Source organism: Humulus lupulus, chromosome 9, assembly GCF_963169125.1.
Source record: "Humulus lupulus chromosome 9, drHumLupu1.1, whole genome shotgun sequence".
In the NCBI taxonomy this organism is placed as follows: domain Eukaryota; kingdom Viridiplantae; phylum Streptophyta; class Magnoliopsida; order Rosales; family Cannabaceae; genus Humulus; species Humulus lupulus.
The window spans coordinates 3,484,541-3,503,992 of NC_084801.1; the positions used below are offsets into that span (position 1 = coordinate 3,484,541).

A 19,452-nucleotide genomic window follows, 5' to 3' on the forward strand; every position below is an offset into this window, starting at 1 on the left:
TGGGGATAACATTAGCTACGTTCTTTTTTTTTTTTTTTTTTATCTTAGTTCACAATCATTAATCATAAAAATATTGGCACATAGATTATAAAGATTTAATTGTTATAAATTTAATTAATAATTAATAAGTAATTACTGATTGACACCAACCAATTAATAATTAATATTTATTAATTATTTACTAAACTTTTTTAAAGTTAAATGATCATAATTAGTTAAGGTTAGGCAACTTACATGTTTTGTTGCCGCTTCATCGCTAATCCATTTATCCTATTTCTTGTGGAGCTGCTTGAATGTGTCGATCATGCTCGGAAACTGGCCAGTAGACGGGTTGATCTAAAAAAAAAATTATTAAAACATTGTTACCTTTATAATATTTTCGTAACTGTAAAGATATAGGTTATTATAATTTACGTGATCATAAACATGGACAACGATGGATTTGGAACCGTGTCCTCCTGGTATGGTCATTTTTGTTCGAGCCTCTTTATTTCTCTTCGATATACGCTTCAAACAGAAAATACTACTCATAAATCTAGATTGTAATTTTATAATTAAACATTAATGTAAAAAATAAGGTTTACATGCTGAGAATCAGGATGCCAAAAATCGCATAGAATTGCCCAATCAAAAGAACTAATTGAATTATAAGGTTTCGACTTCGCTCTCTTGTTGTCCACCTCTCCTCCAACCTCTACCCAATGTTTCTTCATCGTGTAGCGCCAATCACTCAGATGCTTTTGCATTTGTCTTACCATGACATCGTTGATTACTGGATTGTCTTGTGGATAAATGAATTTGTCCTAAAATCACAATTAAAATTGGAATTTGTTAAAATATTATGAAGATAGAAAAATAATTAATAGTGAGTTATTGAAGATTTACAAAATGCTTACAGATAACCTCTGCCGAATAACTTGGAGATCAGCTGGCGTTACTTGTTCCAAAGCTAGTGTAGTTGGGGGTATGGTGTCACGCATATAACGAGCCATGGAATTTTTGAACCACTTTCCGAACGTTTGAATAGCTTTTCCAGTTTGTGCATCAAACTCTACTTTCAGATGGCTAACTTTTTTGGTGACCAGCTCCTTCTCGATATTGGTACCGTAATAAGCTCCCCTGCCCCTCTTGGAGCCACCACCAGTGTCATTGCTTGGTTCGGTCATTCTACATTAAAATATTCATTAATCAACTAATTAAAATTATTTATGTCTATTGCTTTTTGTTATAAAATTAACATTTTATTACTTATGGTCTTTCCCAACCTACCTTATTTCGACCTAGTCATTTGGCCAAATTCGTGTAACTAAGTATGATTAGCGATTTAGATATTAAAATTTTTGGTTAAGATATAAGGTTTCACTAGAAGGTTTATTGTATACTTTGGGATCCCAAAAATATAATTTAAAAGTTTATTACAACAAAATATTTACAACCAGCCGATCTAAGCGGCAAAACAAGGTTTAACCCTAGTTCCTCTCCTTCAAACCTTGGCCGTGGCGGTCGAGCAGCTGCATATATACACATCGTCACCTAAGCTCTCCAACTCAAGGATGGTCAAACTTTCTTTTGCCTTTACCTGCACCACATAGCACCCGTGAGCCGAAGCCCAGCAAGAAAACTCAATATGCTCATGAACAAGTAATAACATGTTGCTAAATCATTATAGGCATGCCTAGCAGTAACAACCCTACTCATGCATGCAAGCAGGTACAAATACATGTTTGTGAAGTCCTGCGCTTTGAGTAGATGGCTAATAAGTCTCTCGCTCCGAGGTAGATGACTAATAAGTCATTTCTTGACTAGTTGACTAATAAGTCACTCTCTAAATAGATGACTGATAAGTCCATCTCAATCGGATAACTGATAAGTCTATCCCGGTCAAATGAATAATAAGTTCATCTCGGTCAAATGACTGATAAGTCCGTCTCGGTCAGATGACTGATAAGTCTATCCCGGTCAGATGACTGATAAGTCCATCTCGGACAGATGACTGATAAGTCTATCCCGGTCAGATGACTGATAAGTCCATCTCGGTCAGATGAATGATAAGTCTATCTCGATTAGATGACTAATAAGTCCATCTCGGAGGTCCCATACCCTCCTAGCCATGTGACGTGTAGGTCACCTTAGCCTTTCTGGCTCTGGCTCTAAGTAACTAGCCCTTAGATTAGACAAGTGCTTTTAGTTTTCATCGAACTTGAGGTCGATCCGGCATTGATGCTCATTTGAGTCATTCAATGCAGATGTCGATTAGATATAATCTTTTCGGGTTGCGTTGAACACGCTAATATCGTCCTTGACTCATAAATCAATGCTATACGACTAGTGCTCAGTACTATTGTTGATCTTAACTGATAAGTCACAACTTTACAATCAATACTGACACCAATGCCGATGCCTGGCTAATAAGTCAGTGCTTCCTCAATGAGGTAATACAAACAGACATATATCATATGTCAAATATTCAAATATAAGTTATTTAGCATGCTCATTTAGTAATCAAAAGCATAATTATAACCATGCACAATTACAGAGACTCAAGCTCTAATCAATCTCATAATCCACATTCATGCCATGCCCTAATCTCATGTATCTTATGCATTTTCAATGCAATCAATGTCCACATATAGAGCACTCGACATGCCTCACAAATAACCATGCATGTCACATATGGGGTGCAGTTTTCTTACCTTTGGTCCAAGCACAGGTTACCAATAAATGAGCCATAAGCACAATCCTTACTCCAAGCCTCTAGTGATAACCTAGTCACAACCATAAACGGTGGTCCAATGAGTTCAAGTTCTAAAACCAATCCCAGAACCAAGACTTAGCCTCCAAGACATCACATCCCATTAAACCGGGTATTAGGAATGATCCCGAGGCCTAAGGTTTGAGTTCCCATGACTAAAAACCCACTTTGGTCACTTTTCCTCTTTTGAGCCGCCCCAATCATTAGAGCCGCAGCCCCACTCAAGTCAGGCCCAAAAACTCTTCTCTGACAGCAATTAGAGCCGCAGCTCTACCCAATAGATCCGCAACTCAAATAGCCCATCAGCCCCAAACCACTAGCTTCTTCAAGCTTGAGTCGCAGTGCCCAAGAACAGAGCTGCGGCTCAACCTCGAACCCAGCCAAAAACCCTCAATTTCTTCATCTAAAAACCTTTCAAAAACATATCCAAACATCTCCAAAATCAAAAATCAAAAGTTCCCAAACATCCCCATGATCCAAAACCAACAAAACCCAAGTCTCAAATCACCCAAAAACACATCAAAACACAAAATCCAATTCGAGCTTAAAAACTTAGAACTTAAAACTTGAATTACCTCCGATTGAGTTGTTTCCCAACTAAATCCTCCGGCTAACAAGCTTCTAATCTTCCCTAGGATCGCTATGCCTCGATCCTCGCTTGAATTCGAGTCCTAGAACTCAAGTTTCCTTCAAAAATGCGATTGGGAGATGAAAGTGGAACTTAGAGGGAGAGAGAACGTACATAACGTTCTTTTTATTTCTTTAAAAGGTTACTTCAAGCTTAAGTAGCCTCAAACAAATCCTAACGCTCGGGGTCCCGAAAACATCCCCGGAGGCAAAATAGTCAAAACCTCCAGAATTTCTCCCCTGATCTTACTAACTCCCAATCTATCATCAAATATTAATTCTCATTACCCAATAACCCGGTAATGCTCTAAATACCCCATTGACTCACTCAGAGTCAAGAATAAATCCCGTTGTGACCGTCCCACTAGCTTACCTCCTAGGATCGTCTTGTGTTGGGTAACCCTGACATAACTAAATAATAATATAACACCACACACATATCACATATATACCAAATATGCCCCAAATGGACAAAATATGAAAATCACCAAATTACTCAGAAATGAGTTCACATGCATATTTAATACACATAGACATGCATATTATCATTTAATAACATAATAAATCAATTATGGCCCTCCCGGCCTCCTAATCGAGGTCTTAAACGTCATTAGGAAATTTGGGGCATTACATGTTATTATCTGTTCATGAGCATAATGAGTTTTCTTACTGAGCCTCGGCTCACGGGTGCTATGTGGTGTAGGTAAAGGCAAAAGAAAGCAGGACCATCCTTGATTTGGAGAGCTTAGGTGACGATGTGTACAAATGCGGCTGCTCGACCGCCACGGCCAAGGGTTTAAAGAGGAACTAGGGAAAAACCCTATTTTGCCGCTTAGGTCGGCTGGTTGTAAATATTTTATTGTAATTAATCTTTAAAATATATTTTCGGGATCCCAATGTATACAGTAAACGTTTTAGTGAAACGTTGTATTTTTAACCAAATTTTTTAACCCTAAACCGTTAATCATACTTAGTTACACGATTATGGCCAAATGACTCGGTTAGCGAGCCTATCACTGTTTAAAGTGCACAACGTAACGATCTTTGGGTAGTAGGGCGTTACAAATTCATTCTTTCGTTGTAAGTTACTCAATTACTTTCCACTGCCCTACAAATGATATTTTACTTTATTTCGTACCATGATATTTATGGTTGTTTCATATTCCAAATGTCTTTGATTACGATTTTAATAATGATTGGATGAAATATTTTATATTATGTGCTATATATAAAATGTTTTATCTTTCTTGTTTGCACATACTATATGCTTATTGAAATGCCTCTAAGAGATTGATACAAAGAATGTCAAATTTGTTCTTGTTATGTAATTGATTTTGTGTTTATATTTTGGTTTAAAGTTCTTAGTTTACCTAATCTATTTTTGTTAGAATGCAATGCACATTAATATTCCAAGCTTATTTCTCTCTACTATCAAACTCTCATCATAAAATTTGGGCTCCATAATCTATTTCCTTTGTCACTATTACGTACATATGTTTGGATAAATAAAATAAATTAAATGATAAAATAAATAATTAATAAAAGTAAGAAAATAATAAATTTAAACATATATATAGTTTTTTTTTATTATAGTTTTGAAAATATAGTTGATAGAGTAATTTAATTAATTCAATATTAAGTTTTAAAGTATGTGATGAGAAATTATTATGGCTCATTTATTATTATTTTTTATTTTTAATTTATTTACCTTATTTAGATGACTTTATTAATTTTTTTTAGTTTATTTACCTTATTTATATGACTTTAAAACTAACAGTGTTAGAGAACAATAAAAAAATGTTAAATCTAATGGAAACCAATAATTTGCGTTAAGCTCACATTTATAATATATAAATATATATATATACTAGTTAAAACCAACAATGCAATATATGTTTATTTAGTTTTATTTAGAAAATATTTCTATTTATTTTTATTCTGTTTTTTTATCATATAATTTTAAATAAATAAACTTTGTCATATATTATAAAAAAAAATGATATAAACATATTAAAAAAACCATTTAACAAAGATTTCGCTAGACACAAACTTTTTATATATAAATATATGATGCATTTTAGTTTTAAAATTATATAAATATTTATATTAGAAAGAATATGTATGAATTCTAATATAATAAAATATTAAAAAAAATCCAAACTAAAACTATGAATTTTATAGTTTTTTTTATCAAATTTTAATTACTTAATTTGCAATATTTTTAAGCCAACAAAAAGTTATATTTTAGTATATATTATTTAATTAATGGCTAGAGAGCAATTAAATATAAGTAATTTCTCACTAAAAAGAAAAAAAGTATATTTATGTCTTATTTTACAATTACACACTTGTGTAGATAAACAAAATAAGTTAAATAACAAAATAAATAATTAATAAAAGAAAGAAAAAAATGACTTTAAGCACATAAGTATTTTTTTGTCACATTTTTTAAAACATAATTGACATAGTAATTTAAATACTTTAATATGAAAATTTTAAAATATCAAATGAGAAAATATTATAGCTCATTTATTACTTTTTTTTTTAAATTTATTTACTTTATTTAAATAATTTTATTAATTTTTATTGTTATTAAAAAAAAAGATAAAATAGATAATTCTCTCCATATATATATATATATATACCTCAATAATATAAATGGTCCATTCCCCATTACAAACAATGGACCACTTTTTATACCTCAATAATATAATTAAGTGGTCCATTATTATATCTTTTTACATATCTCATCGGACGCGTGGATCCTCTGACCATTATTATAATAAATTCTGATGATAAGAAGATATATAATAAACCAAGAAATAAGGAGAATTATTCGGAGAAATATGCTAAATGATGGTGGAATTGAAAAAATACGCCTCTATTTTATAATATTGGAAAAGTATTTTCCCCTAAATAGAATACTACAATGTCAATTTTCCTAAGAAAAAACAAAACTGATTTTGATACATAACTGTGTGACGTGACAATTGAAGGAAATAAAAACAATAAGTGCTGTGACTGACAATTGAAGGAAATAATCATGGGACATGCGATTTTTATTCATTTTGCAAACAAAATAAAAAGCAATTCCCACATGCTTTTAAATATGTGGATAGTACAGAAGCAAACAGAAGAAGTAGAAAAGATATGACAAAAAATTTGGAGCTTATTGCATAATTCCATGAAAGACATAAGTAATAAGCATTGTAGAATAACAAGTGTTTTAAATAGGACAAAGATTTTTTTTCCTGCCCCTCTTTTTTATTTCCACCACATATGTACATATCTATCTGATATTTTCATTTATTTCCAATTATAGAGTTTTTTTTTTCTTTCATCTGCTTTTATTTTTGGACCCTTTTAAATAATTTCCTAAAAGAAATATTTAAGAAAAATTATATTAAAAAATTAATTAGGTACAAATATCAACCTCATATCTTTATTTCTTAATATTTATAAATAATGTTTTGATAACTAGTATTTTCATTATTTATTAGTAATAACTTGTGTCTAATTACTTTTTTGTTGTAATTAATGGTGACATTAAATAAGAAATAAAATAAAACAGTGTATCTGTTGTCACTAGAAAATTGTCAAAAATATGTGTCTATTTCGTTTCTTCATATTGATGATTGAAACTATTTAGTTTTGTAATAAAGAAAGGTAAAGTACTATTAAGTGTGTGTACATATGTTTGATTAAAAATATGCCATTGGCATTTGACATTTAGTAATCTTTGGGAATAGATGGAACCAAAGCATTATATAGTTTTGGACTATTGCATTAATTACACATATCATGGCCAATTAAATAATGACACCATTTTTTTTATAGAAAAAATCATGACCAGTGACCATGGATATATTATTTTCAAGTGCTATAAATACAATGTTAGGGTGTTAGGAACTGATACAAGTGAGATCGAATCCTATACATATTATTATATGATGAAAATGGAGAAGAGTACTAAGAATACTAGTGTGGTGATGATGATGAGCTATGTTATAGTTATAGCTCTTGTGTTTCTTCCATCCACTAGTTTTGCAGGTGGGCGAGCTCTGAATAATCTTCAACTTTACTCCTCAGATCATCCTGGACAGGCACAGGTCACTCTCGTTATCGAACCTTCTCTTTCGGATATATTACTGAAAGAAAGTTCAGAAAAGGATCCTCAATGCATTGGTAAATTTTGCGCGCCTTGGTCACCTTGCCAATCTGGATGTGTATGTGTTGGAAAGACTGGTTTCGGAATTTGTGCTCCAATTGGATTCTAATATGTATTCTATGTATTGTCGATTGACGCCTACATATATATGAAATAATGTCAATCATATATATAGTGCTAGTAGTAATGAATAATAATGTTACACATGATATGATGACATGAGCAGGCATATTTACGTACGGTGTAAATATGCATGCATGTTATTAGTGTAACTTAATTTATGTATGCCTTTAATTCCTTGATAAAATGGAATGCTATTATTAATTAGTCTTGTGTTGTGTTTTGTACGATTTACTTATTATCCAAACTATTACTTCTTTCAAATTTGTTTGTTTTTTTTTAGTCTTGTTCACTTGTGTAAATTTGTTAAGATTGAGTGAGTCTTAGTTTAAGGTGTTAGTCTAACGTGAATCAATTTTGAATTATCACTACAAGAAAATTAGGCTCTAGTGACGACATTAAAATTTTCGTCGCCAGAGGTAATTCAAGAGACAGGTGCGCATATCTTTCCTATTTCGAGCGAAACTAAATAAAAAACCCCCAAAAACTTATTTTTCCCCCTGTAATTAATCTTTCCTCTTAGACCCCATACCCCGAACAACCCCAAACCTCACAAACCCGAAACCCCACTCTCTCCTCTCAAACCTCAAACCTCAAACCTCAAACCCCAAACCTTCGATCATCCTCTCGGCATTCACATGTATATATATATTTATATAAATATTTTCGATAGGCTCGATAGTGGCTCGATAGGGTTATGTTATAGCTTAATAGAGCTCGATGACAGTGTTTACTTAGTTTTCTTACCAATTGTTTTCACGTGTAGATGCAGATGCCGAAGTTGCTTTCCGTTTCAAGATCATGACTTTCCTGGCCGAGTCACATATAGGGTTGGTAGTGTTAGAATATTTATTTATATAGTATATAAAATCAATTTCTTACAACTAATTGATTTAATATATCAAAGTCAATATTTTATTTATTAACAAAATATTCTAATTAATGGTCAACATTATTTGTTACCTGATTTTGTTTGTTACTCGATTTTGCATATCTCAACTGATGGAGAGAATATCTCAATTTGTGGCAAAGACTCTGATGGTAGGGCTCACTCTATAAATATAGAGTACCGGTCCCCAAGCTCACTTCTCATTCTAACTTTAAGTAACTCCATCTAAAAGAGTTAGTGAGAGCTTAGAAGCTTGTATACTCGTTCTAATTTCTGTTTCTTTTTCTTTTGTAGACCTAAAGTTAGATCGAGGTTCACCAAATCAATGGCTGGAGGTATACAATTTCGATCCTCTCTTCGTATATGTTCAATCTATATATTTATTCCGTCTACATGTATAAGATTGTTCATATGCATATATTTCATTTAATCTAACATTTGGTATCAGAGCCAGATTATCTATGCCTTGGTAATTTTATCTGCATATATATATTTATTTGTTTTATATATGTCTTTATATTCATCTTCATATATACACACACATATATATATTCGTATCGAGTATGTTTAATATTTTCGAATGGTAATTCCAATTTGTTTCTTAATTAAGTTATATTAGAAATATCTGGCACCTCTTTCTAATGATTTGTTGCTTCATGAACCTAGTTTGCATATAATGGAAACAATTTTTTTTTGAATTCCCACACGTAAGAACCCGAAAGTTTATAAGTTTTTTGGTTTTTTCATTAAAAACTATTTTTTTTAATCTCAATAACATTAGAAACTCTTAAACTTGCATTTTCTAATGATTTGGTTTGAATCAAAATTGAGTTTTGAGAAACCAAAATAGTTTTGAAACCTTCATGAACCCGATAATGGCAAAACGTTTATTTTGATATTGATGTTCGATTTTTACTTATTTTTTATGCATAATATTCATATGAATCACTTCATAGAAGGTTTTATAATTGATATGGGCTGAAAAATCATTAACATCGACGTCGGAATCAATATTTTCAAATGGGTTTCGAAACAGGTTCGCGTGACCCACGTGCAGAAAAACGGGTCAAAACGACTCGGTTCAATAGAGAAGACAAAGCAAACGACATGTCGTTCGCTACCCTTTAGCGCAGAAAACAACTTGTCATTTTGACAAGTCCCACGGCACAGTAAGGGAAAAACGACATGTCGTTTTCCCCAGGGTAGATTCAATTTTTTTTATTAATTAAAGAAAAATTCATAAAAAATCCGAAAATTACCTTTTTAATTTATTTTTGGAATTTTATTGTTTTCTTCATTTTAATGCTTATTTAGACAATAACTTTCATTTTTTAATTTTTTTCCAATTTCATTAAAACATATAATTTTGGTATTTTATATATTTAGAAATTAATTAAAATGTGCAATTACTTGATTATTGGTGTATTTATTGCATGGTATATTTCTTTTATTCATGCAATATTAGATAATTGTACTATTTTAAGAATGTAATTACATTTTTTTTACAATTAAGTTTGTGTAATTATTTTATTAATTCACCAAATCATTAAATAATTTTATTGTCTTATTTAGCATAGATTTTTCTGCCATTAAGTATATATATGGAATTATTGTATTTATTTTCTACATATATATAATTATGCTAATTTGTATGAATATTTTGTTCTTATTCATGCAAAATTTATTCTTGGTTTAATTATATTTAATTTTATATGTATGTCATTATAATTTTAAATGTTATATATTCCATTATTGTGCTAGATATATTTATATTATATTTAAACATTAAGATATGTTGAATAATATTTAGCACACTTATATTCATAAAATATTTAGGGTGAATAAAATTATGAATGGAACATAAACAATTTTGTGGTTGACATAAGAACGCATGAATCTGAGACAAATGCTCAATCTAGACAGTTTTTAATGATCTTCGGACTACCACACTAGGAGCACTACTCTCTGTGATTGCCTATTATGTTATAACGAATTTGTAATGTCTAGTGAACCATATAATTTTAAATAATTAGGGAGTAGCCACATCTTTAATTATACAAAATTATATATTAATTTGAAAGGATCATATAATGGACATAAATTGTGATTGATTATTTAGATATAATAATATTACCCCACAGTGATTTTATTATATATATAATTAATTAGGATAATATATTAATTTAATTTTATTAATTTACCCACAGGAGTTATGATAATTAATTTAATAGTGTTATCATAAAGTTTAATAAAGATAGAAGTATCAAACCTTAATTTATCCAAAATAATTCGTTTGAATAATCTATCATCCTATACATCCACTTTTATTAAATTAAAAATTTAGCCCACTAAGCAATTTTTTGTTTAATAAAATTTCATCCTTAAGCATGTTATACATTGGTAAAACATGACTTCATTAAGCCACAATCTTTAAAAATCTAAGTTTGCAATCCTATTCATGCAACCTCTTCATCCTCATCTAGTTTCACTGAAATCCTTACCGAAATTCCTAAGCTTAGGGGTGACAATTTCAAAATCTGGAAAGAACGAGTTCTTCTTCATTTAGGTTGCGCCGATATGGGCTATGCAATAAGGAAGGATGAACCTGCTGCAATCACTGCGACTAGCACCGCTGCTGAGATCGCACTATATGAAAAATAGGAGCGATCCAATCGCCTCAGCATCATGTGCAGCTAGCACTGCTGTTGAGATCGCACTATATGATCGGTGCAGTTCGAAACTTTAGACAAACCACTTTACAACAACCTCATCCACCAGTTCTCATCCACAAAGCTCGCTGGTGTCAAAGGAGTTAGAGAACATATCTCAAAGATGAGGGTCATTTATGCTCAACTGAAGAAGCTTGATGTAGTCATTCCTGAAACCTTCCTGGTCCACTACATCCTTAACAATCTTCCACCTCAATACGGGCCTTTCAAAATTTCCTACAACACACATAAGGACAAATGGAGTATAAATGAACTGATAACCATGTGCGCTCAAGAAGAAGCAAGGCTCCTACAGGTTCAAGGTGAAAGTGCTCACATGGCCACCCAAGGAAAGAAACGCAAACCATCCAAGAAGGACAAGGGGAAAAATAAAGTGCCTCCCCAAGGCGAAATAAAGAAGGATTCCATAAAGTGTTTTTTCTTCAAAAAGAAGGGACATGCGAAAAAGGAATGTGCCAAGTTCAAGAAATAGATGGACGATAAAGGTAATCAAATTTCATTCGTATGTTATGAATCTAATATGACTAATGTTAATATTAACACATGGTGGATTGATTCCGGATCAACAATTCACATTACAAATTCCTTGCAAGGTTTACAAAACATAAGGAAGCCAGTGGGAATTGGGAAAAACATCTTATCTAGAAACAAGATGGGCTCACATGTGGAGGCTATTGGAACGTGTCATTTAGTTTTAAGTAGCAGTTTTGTTTTAAAGTTAGAAAAGACATTTTATGTACCAAGTTTCTCTAGAAACTTGATTTCCATTTCAAGACTTGTACCTTTCGGTATTTCCTTTACATTTTCAGACAAATATTTTAATTTATATAATAAATCTGAATGTGTTGGAAATAGTATTTTGTATGATGGTCTTTACTACCTTAATTTACAAAACAATACCGCTTAAAATACTGAGCACGTTCACGCTGGCAATAAATGATGTGTTATGAATGAGAATTCCTCTACATTATGGCACCGGAGATTGGGACATGTCTCCATTGATAGAATTAGAAGGTTAGTGAAAGATGGGGTACTCAATACCTTAGATTTTACTGATTTTGATACTTGTGTGGATTGCATTAAGGGAAAGCATACCTCCAAGTCTAAGAAAAGTAGTGTCCATAGGAGTTCCGACCTATTAGAAATCATACATACTGATATATGTAGTCAAGACATGGAATCATATGGGCAGAAATACTTCATCTCCTTCATAGATGATTACTCACGCTACATGTATATCTACTTACTTCATAACAAAAGCGAAGCGTTAGATGTCTTTAAGATATTTAAAGCTGAAGTAGAGAAACAATGCAACAAGCAAATTAAAATAGTGAGATTAGATAGAGGTGAAGAATATTATGATAGATACACTAAAGATGGACAAGAACCTGGACCTTTTGCAAAATTTCTTCAAGAAAATGGGATTGTTGCCCAATATACCATGCCCGGTACACCCGAGCAAAAGGGTATTGTAGAAAGGAGAAACCGAACATCGATGGACATGGTGCGGAGTATGCTTAGCAGCAATCCTAAACTTCCTAAATCCTTGTGGACTAAAGCTTTAAAGACATCCGTGTACATATTAAATCGAGTTCCAACCAAAGCAGTCTCAAAACTCCGTTTGAATTATGGAAAGGTTGGAAACCGAGATTGCAACATGTACGCATTTGGGGATGCCCATCTGAAGTTAGGGTATACAATCCACAAGAAAAAAAACTGGACCCAAGGACCATAAGTGGATAATTTATTGGATACGCTGAAATGTCTAAAGGTTACAAGTTTTATTATCCATCTCATAGCACTAGGATTGTGGAATCAAGGAATGCAAATTTTCTTGAAAATGCCTTGATTAGTGGGAGTGATCAATCAAAGGACTTAAGTTCTACGAAAGATCTTTAGAACCCTCCACCTCAAGAACAAGATTGATTGTGGTTGATAACACCCCTGCAGTCCAAATGGATGTTGAACCACCACAACCAATTATTTAAGATCCACAAGTCAATGATGAAGTTCAAATGGATCAAGTTGTTCAGGAGTTGCCTATAATTGTTGAACAACTGTTATATTATTTTATAATATAATGTACAATTATATTATATTATAATATAATGTTTTAGATTAAATAAATGTGACAAAGTGTGTCACGTGTCACATATTGTAACATATAATAGAGAGTTACAATATTTAGATATATGAGATATATCCAAATAATGTAACATATTTGGTGTTACAAATTTGTAACTTCCAAATATTACCCTTTATTGTGTAAATTGTTGTTACACAATATTGAGATGAATTTCATAAAGCAAATGTGATATGGCTGTTAGAGATATGATTTTAACCCCAATAATGTGTTTTGGGAGTTACAAAATTATTTGGGACGGTTTGGAACCGTTTGGAAAAACAGCACAATTTTTTGTCCTGAAATTGGTCAGTGGCTGCGGCCACCATTGTCTTTGCCCGCAGCCACAGGCCAAAAAACTGACCAATTTTCAATTTTTTCAATATTTGTTGAACGGCTCAAAAAACCCAAATAACTCCCAAATCTCATTTTTAATTCCATATTAATCCAATTAAACATTGATAACAGCCATGGGGGTTGGTGGAATTTGAAATTCAAAGGGTGTCTCTAAACTCTATAAATAGGAATTTATAGCTCACTTGTAAGACACAACTTTTCTATCCACTAGAGTACTTGGCTAGAAACACCTTGAGGCTTGATAATTCCAGAAAGCTTTTCCAATATCTGAGAGAGATCCCTTAGTGCTTGAGTTAGGGGGAAATAAGCTTTTGGACAAAGGTTTTAAACCTTGTTCAAGTTGGTGATCCTCAATCCTCTTCACTTAGGTTGTGTAAGTGAGAGTTTGATTGTGTTTCTGTTCTTCTTTTTATTCTATTGTTTTTCTTCTTATTCTCTTGTTCTATTTACTTGTATATTGTGTTTAAGAGTTGTAATCTTTTCATTTGGTCTAAACACTTTATTTTACTTGTAATCTTTTGCTTAGAGTTGTATTCTCACTATTCTCTCCTTCATCATCATCTTCTTCCTTTCTTTAGTTTATTTGTATTTTCAGTTATAGAGTTGTAACCTTATTTAATCAATCTATATTTACTTGTAATATTATTGTATAGAGCTGTAATATTATAATCATTTCCATTGAGGCAAAACAATATTTTCCTAACAAAGCTGAACCACCTGCTCCCCAAGAGCTTGCTGGTGTAGCTGTAAGAAGATCCACTTGGACAACAAAATTGGCGATACCTAGTGACAACGTTGTGTATTTGCAAGAATCTGACTACAATATTTGGAGCCGAAAATGATCTATAAACATTTTCACAAGCTATGAATAGCAAAGAATCAAAATTATGGTACAATGCCATGAATGAAGAAATGAATTCTATGAAGAGCAACGGAGTCTGGGATCTTGTTGAGTTGCCTAATGGGGCGAGCGCTATTAGGTGTAAAAGGGTCTTCAAAACAAAGAAAGACTCATTAGGAAACATTGAGAGACACAAAGCGAGACTCATTGCTAAGGGATTCACTCAAAAAGAGGGAATTGACTACACAGAGACCTTTTCTCCGGTATCTAAGAAAGATTCCCTCCGAGTTATCCAAGCATTAGTTGCTCATTTTGATTTAGAGTTGCAGCAGATGGATGTGAAAACTGCCTTCCTAAATAGTGACCTAGAGGAGGGGGTGTATGTGAAACAACCAGAAGGATTCTCCTCTAGTGATGGTGAGCATTTGGTGTGCAAGCTTAAGAAGTCCATCTATGGTTTAAAACAAGCATCTCGCCAATGGTATTTAAAATTCCATGATGTCATCTCTTCCTTTGGATTTGAAGAGAATGTCATGGATCAATGTATATACCAGAAGGTCGGTGGGAGTAAGATTTGTTTTCTTGATTTTATACGTGGACGATATTGTTCTTGCAACCAATGATAAGGGCATGCTACATGAGATGAAGCAATTTCTCTCAAAGAACTTTGAGATGAAGGATATGGGTGATGCATCTTATGTCATTGGCATTATGCACTAGATACAAGCAACGTGCATTATGCACGTTTGCTTTGTTTTGTGTGTAGAATTTGTTAATTATTTTTATTAAATTTATATCAATGCCATATAAATTTCAAATAAATATTCTATTTTAATTAAATAATTTATTTATTTTTGTTTAAGTTTATGTTTGTTCTAGTTTTTAAATTTGGAAGTGACAACAAGAGATTATATATTATATATATGTTTAATGTAATATTAAATATTATACGTGTATTTTAAATTTAAGTTTCTTGTTAGTTTTTTTTTAAAAAAACAATTTGTTGCTAATTGAGAGTAGATTATATTATTATTCTAATAAGTGAGTTTAAGTTTAAGTTTAATTAAATTTTATTTAACTTATAAAATATATGATTTTGTTATTTTTAAATAATTATCATTATAAAATATCTCAAAAATATCATATTTTAATTTATTTAATTATTTATTATTTTGTAAATAATTATTATTGTAAAATATCTCAAAAATATCCTATTTTAATTTAAATATTCTCTTAAATATAAGAATATTTTGTTAAATATAATAATATTCCGTTAAAGTTAACATTAAAAAAAATAAAAAACCATTAAAATTAAGAATTTTCGTTATCTACAAACTTATTATATTATATATGGAAGAGATATAAAATATTTATAGAATTTATTAATGATAAATTTCTAAGAAACAAACGTTCTATTTAAAATATTTAAAGAAGTAAATCAGTGCTGAGTAGGAGTTTCAAGTCATTAATTATTTCCATATATGTGTATAAGTTAGGTATTATTATTTTTTTTTTAAAATAATATAAAAATAAATTCCTAATAAAGATGTTGAAGTTTATCTTCTGCCCAAACCTCATTGATATAAGTGGTCTATTCCTCATTATTACTAGGGTCCTTTATTATTAATGCATGGGGACTAATTGCTTATATATTTGACACCTCACATCTCTCACGACCCTCACCTTATATATTTGAATTAATAATTATATATATATATGTATGTGGATATGAATCCATGTAATTAATATTGATGACACGATGATAAACAAAATAAATATGTAAACAATATTAATTGGATAATAATTGATAATGATAATTTTTCACGCATATACAAGGTAGATGGAATATAATTATGCTAAGAAATACAAATAATATTGACATGTAATAAAATGCAAACTATGATAAGATGATAAACGATAATAAGAAAATTTTGAGGAGATATGCTCAATTAAGGTTGTCATAGAAAAACTATGCCTCTATTTTACAAACTTTGAAAAAAAAAATGTTTACAACTCAATTATTTCAGACAGAAAAGTAAAAGTAAAAGACAAAGAAAAATACTTATAAGTTTACATAAAGTAACACTAGAACCAGAAAACATGCATACGCGGAAAAAATCTGTTCCAACAAATTATTTTTAAGTCACCTCAATTATTTATAGTATTAATATAATTGGGAAAAGAAAAAATTATAAATAATTTGAATATATATTAAATAAACAAATAAGATGTCTTCAAATAATTAGTGGGATATTCACTTTAGACTTTCTTATTTTTCCAGACTATTCATCATCTTTCTCCTTCAGTCACGCCACCACCTCTAGTCGACGACCATGTTCCACCAGGCCGCCACCTACATGCGCTAGCCAGGGACAACCATCAGCCACTCAAGGCCCCTGCTCGCCAAGCGGCAATGCCTCACTCGTTGCTAGCTGTCCGGAGATGGACCATCAAAGTCCCACACAAACTTCAACTCAGTTTCTGGCTAGCTTCGATATATGTTTGACAAGTCGTTTACACTGTTGAACTCAGCTCGTTAAGGAGAACGAAGACCAACAACCCAAACTTGTCATCTTGCCATCGTTCTTGGTGCTCTGTTTGGCCAACCCACAACTTTTTGGAGACTTTCTGGCGATTAATTCCAAGCACTGTTGCACTCGCATGATCTACTCGTTGAGGTGGTAGTTTTGATATATAACACACCCACTTTCGTTGATGTTGCTGGTGCACCACACCCTGCCACCACCAACCGCCGCCATGCATTGTTTGGGTGAGATTTCAAACTTGACATTTTAAATATAGTCACGTTATGTCGTCGGGCATGGTTTTTACTATGGATCACAGTGATGATAATCATTTGTTTATTTAATGCTACTTGTATTAATGATATTATATTCTAAGTGAAGACTAATCACTCTAGGATGATCCATCAAGCTCAGGACGACCTCATCAGGGAATTATTAAATGATCAAATTTAGAGGTAGGGAGAAAGAGTTTTCTTTTCTCGTGGATTGACGTTGCTAGTCAAAATAGCGAGAAGCAACTAGAATCCGACCAACTTAACTAAAACGTACGAGACGAGAAAAGCCCTTTTGTAGTAGTGGGAAACAAAGAAACCTATAATATTACTAGTATTTGTTTTCTATATATAGTTAAAATTCATTTTGGATGGCTATGTTTGTTGGCAAAAACGAGACTTAATTACCACTGATTATTAGTGACACATGTAATTATTGTGTTGAAGTAATACGGCAGCTATTTGGCAGATTAAGGTGGCTAACATCGCATGATTTGCCAAATCATGATTGGTTGAATTTAATATCGAGTTTCACATATTCAAATTTAAAATAAATTACGTGAGATTGAATATTAAGCTGCACTAATTGGAGTTTGCTGCAACTAGACATATGATAATATCACTATATTCATAATATAAACATAAATATATAGTAAAGGGCATACATAAAGTTTGTTATGCCAACATAGATATAAACATAGGAGCACATGAATTCAAGACAGTACGAGCACATACAATAAAAAGAAATTAAAAACAAAACATATATAAGAGCACGCATGCATATATATATATATCAACATATCATTTATTAATTAGTAGCTACTATACTTAAGTTCAATTTTATTTCATTAATTTCTATCAACGACAGCTTCCACTAACCATTCCTGTTGAAAAACATGTACATCCAGTAGGGCAAGAAGAAGAAAAAATGCATACTCCACGGCATTGAACTCTTTGTGAAGGTAGTGTTCCTCTCAACACAACATCTGAAAGAGAATAAGGTTCATCACCATGATGAGGATTATCATTCATCAAGCCTCGCCCTGCGGAACTGGTAGTGATAAAAAGAAAGAACACAACAACTATGGTGACCATCACAACAACTACTAACTTCTTATTATTATGCCTCTCCATTTTTGGAATATATCAGTTTCTAATTAGACGCTTTGTATTTATATATAGAGTGTTGCTATTCGGCACCTTAGGGTGCCCAATACCACATGAGGTGTCGGCTCATGATTGGTTAGCGATACTCCATAATTCTTATTAAATTCAAATAAGTGGGACCCGATATTAGATTGCACCAATAACGATATGCCATCTACTTGTGGCGTTGGGCACCAATGAAATTCCTTAGCAATTCTCTTATATATAGCACTAGAAAGAATTATGCCATCTTATCCTTTCCGCCCATTAAAGTGGTCCAATCCTTAATTGCATATCTATCTAGATAGGGTTTTCAATCGATTTTTCATAGCACTGATATATAGGGCACTATATTTATGGTATTCCACCAATTACATTGATTAAATTTAATAATTTTTAATATTAAAATTATAAATTATATGTATATTTATACATTGCCAACTCCAGTAATGTTAGTATAAACTTATACTACCTCATAACATCAATCAACTTTTTATTGTCATTAGTATTTGTTTTGACATTCCACATATACCAATAATTTCTCTTATATAGACTTATAATTAAGGTTATTGCTCAAGTGGTATCCAATATATCAAAGAGGTATATAGTGTTATTGAGTCGATTTAATATTGGGTCACATATATTTTAATTTAATAAGTAATCTGGATATTGCCAACAAACTATAATTAAGATGTCAAATACTTCTCATATTAAATAACAATACTCTATAATTAATTCCTGTGAGTAAAAGCGACCCACCCTCACACTGTCCATTCTTCAATTAAATCCATCTAATATAAAATCTCACCCACACGTGGTGTCATGTCAATCTCATTAATAAAATACCAATTTGATCCCAATAGTTTAATACTCACATTAATTATAAAAACTTACTATTTTGTGA

At 31.7% G+C, this 19,452-nt stretch overlaps 2 long non-coding RNA genes across 2 annotated transcripts; both read left to right on the forward strand.

Moving 5' to 3' along the window:
• Positions 1 to 8,655: 8,655 nt before the first annotated feature.
• Positions 8,656 to 9,748, forward strand: LOC133800819 (uncharacterized). Its single transcript, XR_009876626.1, has 3 exons — positions 8,656 to 8,708; positions 8,851 to 8,891; positions 9,593 to 9,748. It is a non-coding gene; the product is annotated as an uncharacterized LOC133800819 (long non-coding RNA).
• Positions 9,749 to 17,318: 7,570 nt separating this feature from the next.
• Positions 17,319 to 18,746, forward strand: LOC133801729 (uncharacterized). The gene is made up of 2 exons (XR_009876926.1): positions 17,319 to 17,375; positions 18,311 to 18,746. It is a non-coding gene; the product is annotated as an uncharacterized LOC133801729 (long non-coding RNA).
• The last annotated feature ends 706 nt before the right edge of the window (positions 18,747 to 19,452 follow it).